Raw genomic sequence first — 8336 nt, 5'->3', positions numbered from 1 at the left:
GTGTGTAGCAGATCAATAATGCTTAAACAGTGAGTTCTTCACATATTTTGTGGCTGTTGGTTTATAGGTGGTTTTTAAGCTCCCAAGTGGAAGTTTGTCTAAAAAGAGAGTCAAAATAAATAGCAGTGTCTCAGAGTATTATCTGAACAAGAAAGGAAGGTGTTCTCCATCCCTTGAAATGGTCTCAGTCCTCTTTTATTGTTTAGCTGTCATGTGAGTCCTCACAGATAACTTCAAGAATTGCTACAACACAAATTGAGAATTAATTCTCATTGAGTTTTAGCTCAGTAGATTCTGGGTCCTAAACTTTACTGATTTGCTTGCTTTTAAAATTTTTCCCATTTAGAAATATTCAATTTAAATCGTCCTTCAGTAAGTAATTAATTACTAACCATAATATTGTAATAAAGTCATAAATAACATTTATTACTTTGGTTTTCCACTCATATTGCTTGCGGTCCACAAGCATACAGCATTTTGGTCCTTCCAAATATCTGAAGGTAAGATAATAAAAATCAAACTAAGAATCCTACTCTGAAGCCGTATCTCCCTAAATAGATTGTATATTTATTGAGGGTAATGAGTGCATTTTCTTTTCCAGAAGAACAAAACAAATGCAAGGTTGGGCCGAATTGAATTCAGTGGGGGATGGAGAGGGGAAGGAGTCAAGGTTCTTCATCCTTTTCCATGCTTTGATAACTCTATCTGTGGGATTCTAGTTAAAAGAAAATAACTAGCTAAAGAAGTAAGTGCTTGAAAGGTCCACTGTATTAGGAGACTAGGAATCGTTAGCTTGAAAAGACATAAATGGAAAGAAAACATAATACAAAGAGACAAAATACATGAAATTTGTATTATGGTACACATGTGCTTTGTGATCATGTTTCTGTGTCATAAAAAAAAAAAATTCTGTAAAGCTTTACCATCCCTCGTGAAGGGGGAGCTGCCTAATGCCCAAGCTTGGTGCCTAACACCCAGGGGAGCTGCCCAGTGCCCAAGCTGGGTGCCCAGGGGAGCTGCCCAGTGCCCTCTTTGACCTCCATCCTTGCTTTGAACAAGGGTCTGGCCTTCTTCCAGAGGCCGTAGCACCTGCTCCCCGGCTCCATTCTTCACGGCTGTCAGAGAAACCAAGGCTCTCAATTGCAACCCAGCCTGGGCCTGCCCCCCAGGTGCTGGGAAGCACCTCAGTTCTCTTGAGTCTAGGTGTGTATAGGGGTTGCTGATCCCAACACTGTCCCTGGGACCCTGCATGAAGACCCTGGGCAGCAAGAGGGTTTGGGGAAATGGAGGATGTCGTGCTGGGGGAGGAAATCATGGTGTGGAAAGAAGGAAGCTGGGTGATGACACAGGGAAGGTAAACAGCTTCTCAGCCTCCACATGTCTCGAGCATCACTGCCCTCCTGCCTCCCCAAACACCCCTGCGCCGTCCAGACCCGGCACTCACCTTTCTCAGTGCTTAGGGAGTCAGTGGCGTGGCACCCTGCATTGACGAGGCCATGGTTGGCACCCATGGCCATCATAGCCCAGTGCACAGTCACACAGAACACCTTTGGAATGTGCAGCTCCCAGCCCAGCTCCCCAATGAAAGACAGCCGCATGGCCCAGACCTGGGGGACAAAGTCATGGCTTAGATGTGGCCAGGTAGGATGCCTGAGGTCCAGGCCCAGGCCACCACTTCCTGGTGGACAACTCCTACTGTCACCATGACTACCAGCTGGCCCTGGGTCCCAGCCGGACTGCCACCAAGAAATGGGGTCTTCCAAGGAGAACTCCCTCCAGCTGCTCTGGAAATCTTTGGGGAGAAGTAGGGGGTCACCTTTGGGAGGGGGAGATGGCAGGTTTGCCATTTGCGGACCTCAGATCTTCTACAGGACTGGGTTAGTTTCCTGTCTGTCATAACAAATGACCACAACTGGTATCTTAAAACAATAGCAGTAAACTCAGTTCTGGAGGCCCAAAATCCAAAATCACTGTGCGGGTAAGCCATGCTCCCTCTGCAGGCTCTGGAGAGGACCCTTCCACTCTCCAGGGAGAAGCCTCCTGAGCACCTCCAGACACCCCTTGGCTTGTGGCTGCATCACTGCGATCTCTGCCTCAGCTCTCACAACCTCCCTTCTGTGTCTCTGTCTTCCAAGGACACTTGTCACTGGATTTAGGACCTTCCCTAGCCCTAGATAATATCATCTGGAGACGCTGATGTTAGTTACACCTGCAAAGATCCTATTTCCAAATAAAGGCACATTCACAGGTTCTGGCGAGTTAGGATGCGTAGACATATGTTTTCGGGGTCATCGTTCAGTCCACAGCAGTGACCTGGGGCAAGCTTCTCACCATTCCTTGTCTGTAAGATGGGGTTGGGAGCCTGGCTTTATCTGTTTCAGAAGCTCTGAGACATGTCTGCAAAGGGCAGGGGGAAGGCGGAAGCACGGCTCAGGGGACACCACCCTGGCTGTGCTTGGTGGGGACAGAGGCATCGGGGAAGGGGACAGCCAGGTGCCAAGCCCGTTGTCCGAGGAGCCCATCACCTACCATTCTGGTCAGCCTCGGCCCAGCACAGGGCTCTGAAGACAGCCATAGCCTCTGCCCTTCAGGGCTTGGTTTGGCCGTAAGCACAACCATGTTCTGGGTGGGGAAGGGGCTGGAAAGCAAGGCCCCTGCCTGGGGTGCCAGACCAGGCTGGCAGGCAGAGCAGGAGATTGCCATCGCAGAGGGGCTGTCCAGGTGAGGGCGCAAAGGCCCAGCACTGGGCAGCGGACATGGTGGGAGGCAGGAGAGAAAGGCCTGTGGGGCTGTGGATACCTGACTGTGAAAGACACAATGGCCCCAAGCCCTGCGGAAGTGACGGTGCTGATTATCATGTGCTCATGGGATAAGCTTCATCTCATCCCCCTACGGCCCATGCAATGGTGGGAACACTGTCAATAATGTCCCTGGGCTGAGGCAGACACAGGCTGGGGACACCCAGCTCTGGGAGGATAGCTGGTGTCTTTGGGAGGGTATGTCCCGCACACCTGCACACCAGGCTAGTACTCAGCCCATGGAGGCCACAGGCAGCCTGGGGGGGTCCTTGCGCAGGAGACATGATTTTCTCTGCACATTTGGTTCAGGTGCGTGCCACGTCCACACCCAGAAACTGGAATCTGTGTCCTCACCTTCAGGCAAGCCCTTGAACCCACTGACTCCCATGGGAAGGCCTGAGTGCTCAGCCCTGGGACCAGAGCTCACAAAAAGAATGCAGAGAGCTGGGTGGATTGCAGGATCCCCGACAGCAAAGGAGCTGATTCCACTGCTGCTCTGAGTGGAAACGCTCGCCCTGCACAGCTCCCGCTGGGATATGCCTGTGGGAAGAAGGGTGGAGCCTGCTCTCTCATCCACAGGAGCAGCTCCTTATAAACCTGACAGTTTAATCATGTGACCGCTGAGGGGCTGGATTCTAAAAGCTTTGGAAACAGCGCAAATTTGCTCTAAGTTGCCATTTGCCCACGCCTCTTAAAAAACACAGAACTGACACGGAAAATGTACTGTTGACATTTCCCTGCTTTAGGTCCCTGACAAAGATGGCCTTGTCAACGGGGTTCTAATTTTAGACAGCCTATGGAGGAGCTTAGGGCTCAAAACCAATCTCATTTTGAAACAGGAAAAATAATTTTTAAAGTGCACTTGTCCACAGCCCTCCAATTGTGGATCTCTTATTCAGACAAAGACCCGTCACCCAGCTCAGAGAGAGGGTAAGAGTTCACGGGTGGAAGGAAGGGAGTGGTCCCATCCTTCCTGGCTCCAGCAGCTCAATGAAGATGGGGTCAGTTGGGTCTGGGTCTCCATCCTACCCCATGCACAGCCTGGCCCAAGAAACAGTCCCTGAATGAAGGAGGAAAACGGGCCACACCTGCTTTCTGGCAAAGTGAGGGAGTCTGGGGAAATCCAGGGGCCTCTCTAAGTTCAGAATCACTGGTTGTTGAGGCATCTTGCATTTTTCTCCACCAAAGCAGTGAAGTGGGATCAGTCCCCAGTTCTTCCAAGCGGGGACCCACAAGTAGAGGGACAGGCCGATTGAGGACATCTGGAACACGGTCTCCCTTTCAGCCAGGCTTGGGTGGGGACAGCATCTCCCAGTACCCATGGGGGTCAGCCCACTTGGCCTCAGTGTCCTCCTCTGACCCATCAACCAGGGATGGTGTGTGTGTACCAAGCACGTGGTCCCGGCACGTGGTCCTTGGCCACCCTGGCTCAGGTGGGCTCTGAAAGCCCCAAATTGCAAGATGGAACTCCTGGCCATGGATGGAGTCACAGAATTGTGGAAGATCAGCAGGAAGGGCCTAAAGGTTTTGTTTAAATCCTTTCCACATCCCGAAAACTCCACGCAAAAACACTGCTTGAAACTACTAAACGAAGTCAGCAAAGTTGCAGAAAGCAAAGTAAAATGAACCATCACATATGTGGTCACGTAATCTCGACAAGGGCGCTGAAGCCACTCATGGGGAAAGAGTCTCCAACAAGTGGTGCTGGGAGGATCCGATAGCCACGTGCAGAAGCGAGAAGCTGGTCGCTTAACTTACATCATGTCCAAAAATTAACTAGACGTGGAACAAAGACATAAGGGTAAGATCTGTGCTGGTAACACACCACTGGGACTGTCTCCTTCCTGAGTTCTCAGTGGCTTCTACAGCCCTGCCAGGCATCACTGCCTTTCAGCACAGGGCTCCCCTTTGTCAATTTCCGCTGTACCTTTGCTGATGCCTCCAGGGCTGCTGACCAAAACCCTCAGCAGCCTCCGGTGCTGGGCTCCTCTAGAGGCTGGGGAAGCTGCCAGCGCTGAGAACAAGCACGTGTTTCCTGCTTTAGGACAGCTTCAGGCGTGTTTGCGGAGGTCAGAAGAAGCCGCAAAGCCAAGTTGGCATCTCCCATGAGCTCCCACATCCTTGACGGCCAGAGTCCCACAGGCTTTAGAAGCTGTGGGTGTGGAGGTGCCAGAGGGAGCCCTGAACACTCCCTGGGAGGCAGCGATGAGGGACTCGGGCACTGAGCCGGCCCTGCTGCTCAGGCGCTTCATGACACACACACATCCTTCCTGCAGGAGCTCCCTCTTCCAACACGTTGAACAGATGTTCTGCCACTAGAGCAAGCTTTGGAGGAGATGGTGGAAATGAACGCTTTCTTCCCTCAAGACTGGCTACAGAACCCAGTGCGGGACCCAGTGGGGCCCTTGTCCAAAGCCCATGAAGAGTTTCAAGGCACTGACAGCAGAGCATGAACCCAAGCTGGGCCCTTCAGGGCAAGGGGTCCCAGGCAACCACAGGGTCAGACCCCAATGAAGCTGGGCTTGCACCTGTCCCAGAGGCCCCAGGAAGAAATCCCCTCATGGATGCCTCCTAAGCTGTCCCTGGGTTCTGAGACTCTGGGCTCAGGCCTTGGCTTTGCTCCTATGTCAGATTCGCAGTGAGACGTCATGCGTTTCCCTGGGGTGGCGCGGGACAACAGCTGTGCTCTACCTGTGAGTGCTTTACAACACGGCTGGGCAGGCCAGGGCGGAGGCTGGCCTTGCTCCTTCCGGGACAGCTGTTGGGGAGAATGCCCCTGTGTGGTGCAGGCTGCTGCAGGGGAGGAGGCCCCCCAAGACTCCTCACCTTCACCCTCGCTTGTGGGAGCCAGGTGCCCTGTGCGACCAGCCTTTCCTGCCCACTTTGGAGCAAGAGGAACAGCAAGCAGGCTCCAGGCCATGGCCCTCCCAGCTCTGGTTCCCTCTGCTTGTCCGTTGGAGGGGCCCATAGGGGCCTGATGCCCAGGAGCCTCCAGGCACCTTGTCTTGGATCTGCTCTGTGCTGGCTTCCAAGAAGGAGGAGCCCCTTCCCGCACCACATCTCATGCCAGCCTTGGAGCAGCTCCGGATTGCTGAGTTGGAGGGGGAGGCTCAGAACAGTGCGGCCCCACCGGACCCCAGCCCGTCACCTCAGCCCCCATCTCACGCCATCCCCAGCAGCACCACTTCAGCTCAGGCCTGCCTGCTGGCAAAATCTCCATACAGAGGGAGGAGGGGGGAGAGGAAAATGCATGATTCCTCCTCAAAATGGAGTCCGCCAGAAACAGCATGAATGCAGAGCCTGAAGAGACTCCTGTGGGAGGGGAGCCTCTGCGGGGCCAGCCACGGGCCGGCCCAATGGGGAGGCTCATCCGAGGGACAAGCAGAGGGATGGACCCCCGTGGTGGACCCCAGCTATGCACCGTGTTGTGGTGGGGTGGGAAGTGGAAAGTGTACTCGTCCCCCAACGGCCTAAGGTAGGCGTAGTTCTAGTCGTCGTAGTCTTAGTGCACTGGCTCCCATGAGGCCAGTAGTAGTCATACTCGAGGACCTGGGAAGAAAACACGTGGTCCTCAGCCTCCTTTCCTTGTCCCTTCCCACTTCCCTCCCCAGAGCAGGGTCCCGCTGAGGCTATGATGGAGTCAGGCCTGGCCCTGCCCTCGGGGAGCCCCTGCAGTGAGTGCAAGTGTGTTGTGGACACGGGCAGGGGGCTCCCATGAGGTCCAGGCAAAACAGCAGTACAAACGAGGCAGGAGCCTCACCTCATGGGTCTGAGAGCCCAGCTGGGGCCCAGGAGGCTGGAGGAGAAGCTGGATGCTTCCCCAAGGTGGGGAACGACAGGGAAAGACGGTTACCCAGGACCTCAGCCAGGGCTGCTCCCCAGAGCCACGGCAATCCCAGGCCTAGCTCCTGCTCTGGGCCAGGACCTGCTGAAAGTGCCTTCCACTCCTACCAGGCATGCCTCTTTCTACAGATGAAGAAAGTGAGGTGCAGAGAAGTGACATCTCACCCAAGGGCACAGACAAGTCCAGGACCGCCCAGGCAGTGGCACGAAGCCAGACAGGTGCGTGGGCTCCAGAGTCCAGCTTCTCTGCCATTGCCTTGGCATCACTGGTATCTGTGCCCCTCTCAGACACCCCATGGCCCCATGGCCCTCCTCGGCCTCTGCTCCTGCAGATAATCCCCCCTACCTGCCCTCCTAACTACTGGCATGGCACAGCTATGAATGCAGGTGCGGGCAATTCTTGCCTCTCAGGGCTGCCAGTCCTGTCCGCCCGCCCCAGCCTCACCTCCTTTTCACACACAGGTGGAAGCCAATGTGAGGTTGTAATGGAGTCAGGCTTTGCTGGCATCTCTGCATAGAGTCTCCTCCTTCCCCAGCAGGGACATCCCACCTGCTGCATCCCTGCCAAGGTGTCCTGGACATGCAGTTTGGCTCCCGGGTGGGGGTGCAAAATCTGCCCATCTTGGGACCTGGGGTGTGTTCCTGACTCTTGCTTTCCTCTCCTCTCCTCTCCTCTCCTCTCCTCTCCTCTCCTCTCCTCTCCTCTCCTCTCCTCTCCTCTCCTCTCCTGTCCTCACCCAGGGACAGGGGAGAGGGGCTTCCAAGGCCAGATATGACTGGAAGACAGTGGGCTAGGCTTCAAGGCAGGGTCTGCCCAGACCCCTCCTCCCTGCGGGGTTCGTGAAGACTGCGTGTCCCTAGGGGCCAGCAGGAGAAGAGATAATGACCAGTGAGGCTCTTGAGGACACTGACCCCGGAGCCGAGGCCCTGTTAGCTAGCTCTGGTTCCCATCTCCCCTCCCGATGCCCTGGAGCTCTGGAGCCTGTCCTGGGCTGCGGGTTGCCATGGGGATGGAAGATGGGTGCACCAGAGGGGACTGGTGAGACGCAGCCCCGGGAAGGGGATTTTGATTTCCCTAAATCTGGATCAAATGCTACCCCTCAGCTGGCCGTGAGGTCTTGCGTTGCCTGCTCCCGAGGGCCTGAGTCCCAGGCTTCACTGCAGGGCTGCCTTTGTTCCTCTTTCTGAGGATCCAGGTCCCTGGGAGGCCCCAGAGGATGCCCAGAGTCCAGGCCACTGTGAAACCGAGCACCCTGGGTGCATCAACTCTCCCACTGCCCACTCTCCTGACATGAACCAACACAGTGGCCAAAAGTAGATGCATAGAATTAGAAGTTGCTCCATTCCTCCTGCAACCTGGAGGAGTCTTCTTGCTCTCTCCCACTGCAGGACATAACCTGCTCTGCCCACAGCCCTTCCCACTTGGGCCATGGAAGGTCTGGCCGGGGCGGACGGGGAGTGGGGAGTCGGGAGGCTGAGGCAGGAGAATGGCGTAAACCCGGAAGGCAGAGCTAGCAGTGAGCTGAGATCCGGCCACTGCACTCCAGCCCGGGCCACAGAGCCAGACTCCTTCTCAAAAAAAAAAAAAATTTAGTTAATTGAAATTTGGTCAATGTCTGATTTTGATTATGTAACCAAGTATTTCTAGTTGTTTTTCAAATCATATGTCTTCTTGCTTCCCAGTCTTATTTCCTA

General features: G+C 54.6%; 1 pseudogene; it reads left to right on the top strand.

The window, feature by feature from the left end:
• The first annotated feature begins 5707 nt into the window (after positions 1 to 5707).
• LOC112423873 (uncharacterized) lies at positions 5708 to 6433 on the top strand (annotated as a pseudogene).
• The last annotated feature ends 1903 nt before the right edge of the window (positions 6434 to 8336 follow it).

The sequence above is a fragment of the Macaca nemestrina genome, chromosome 15 (assembly GCF_043159975.1).
Source record: "Macaca nemestrina isolate mMacNem1 chromosome 15, mMacNem.hap1, whole genome shotgun sequence".
NCBI lineage: Eukaryota > Metazoa > Chordata > Mammalia > Primates > Cercopithecidae > Macaca > Macaca nemestrina.
Note: the sequence above shows the minus strand (reverse complement) of the source record. Positions and strands in the feature narration are given on the sequence as shown.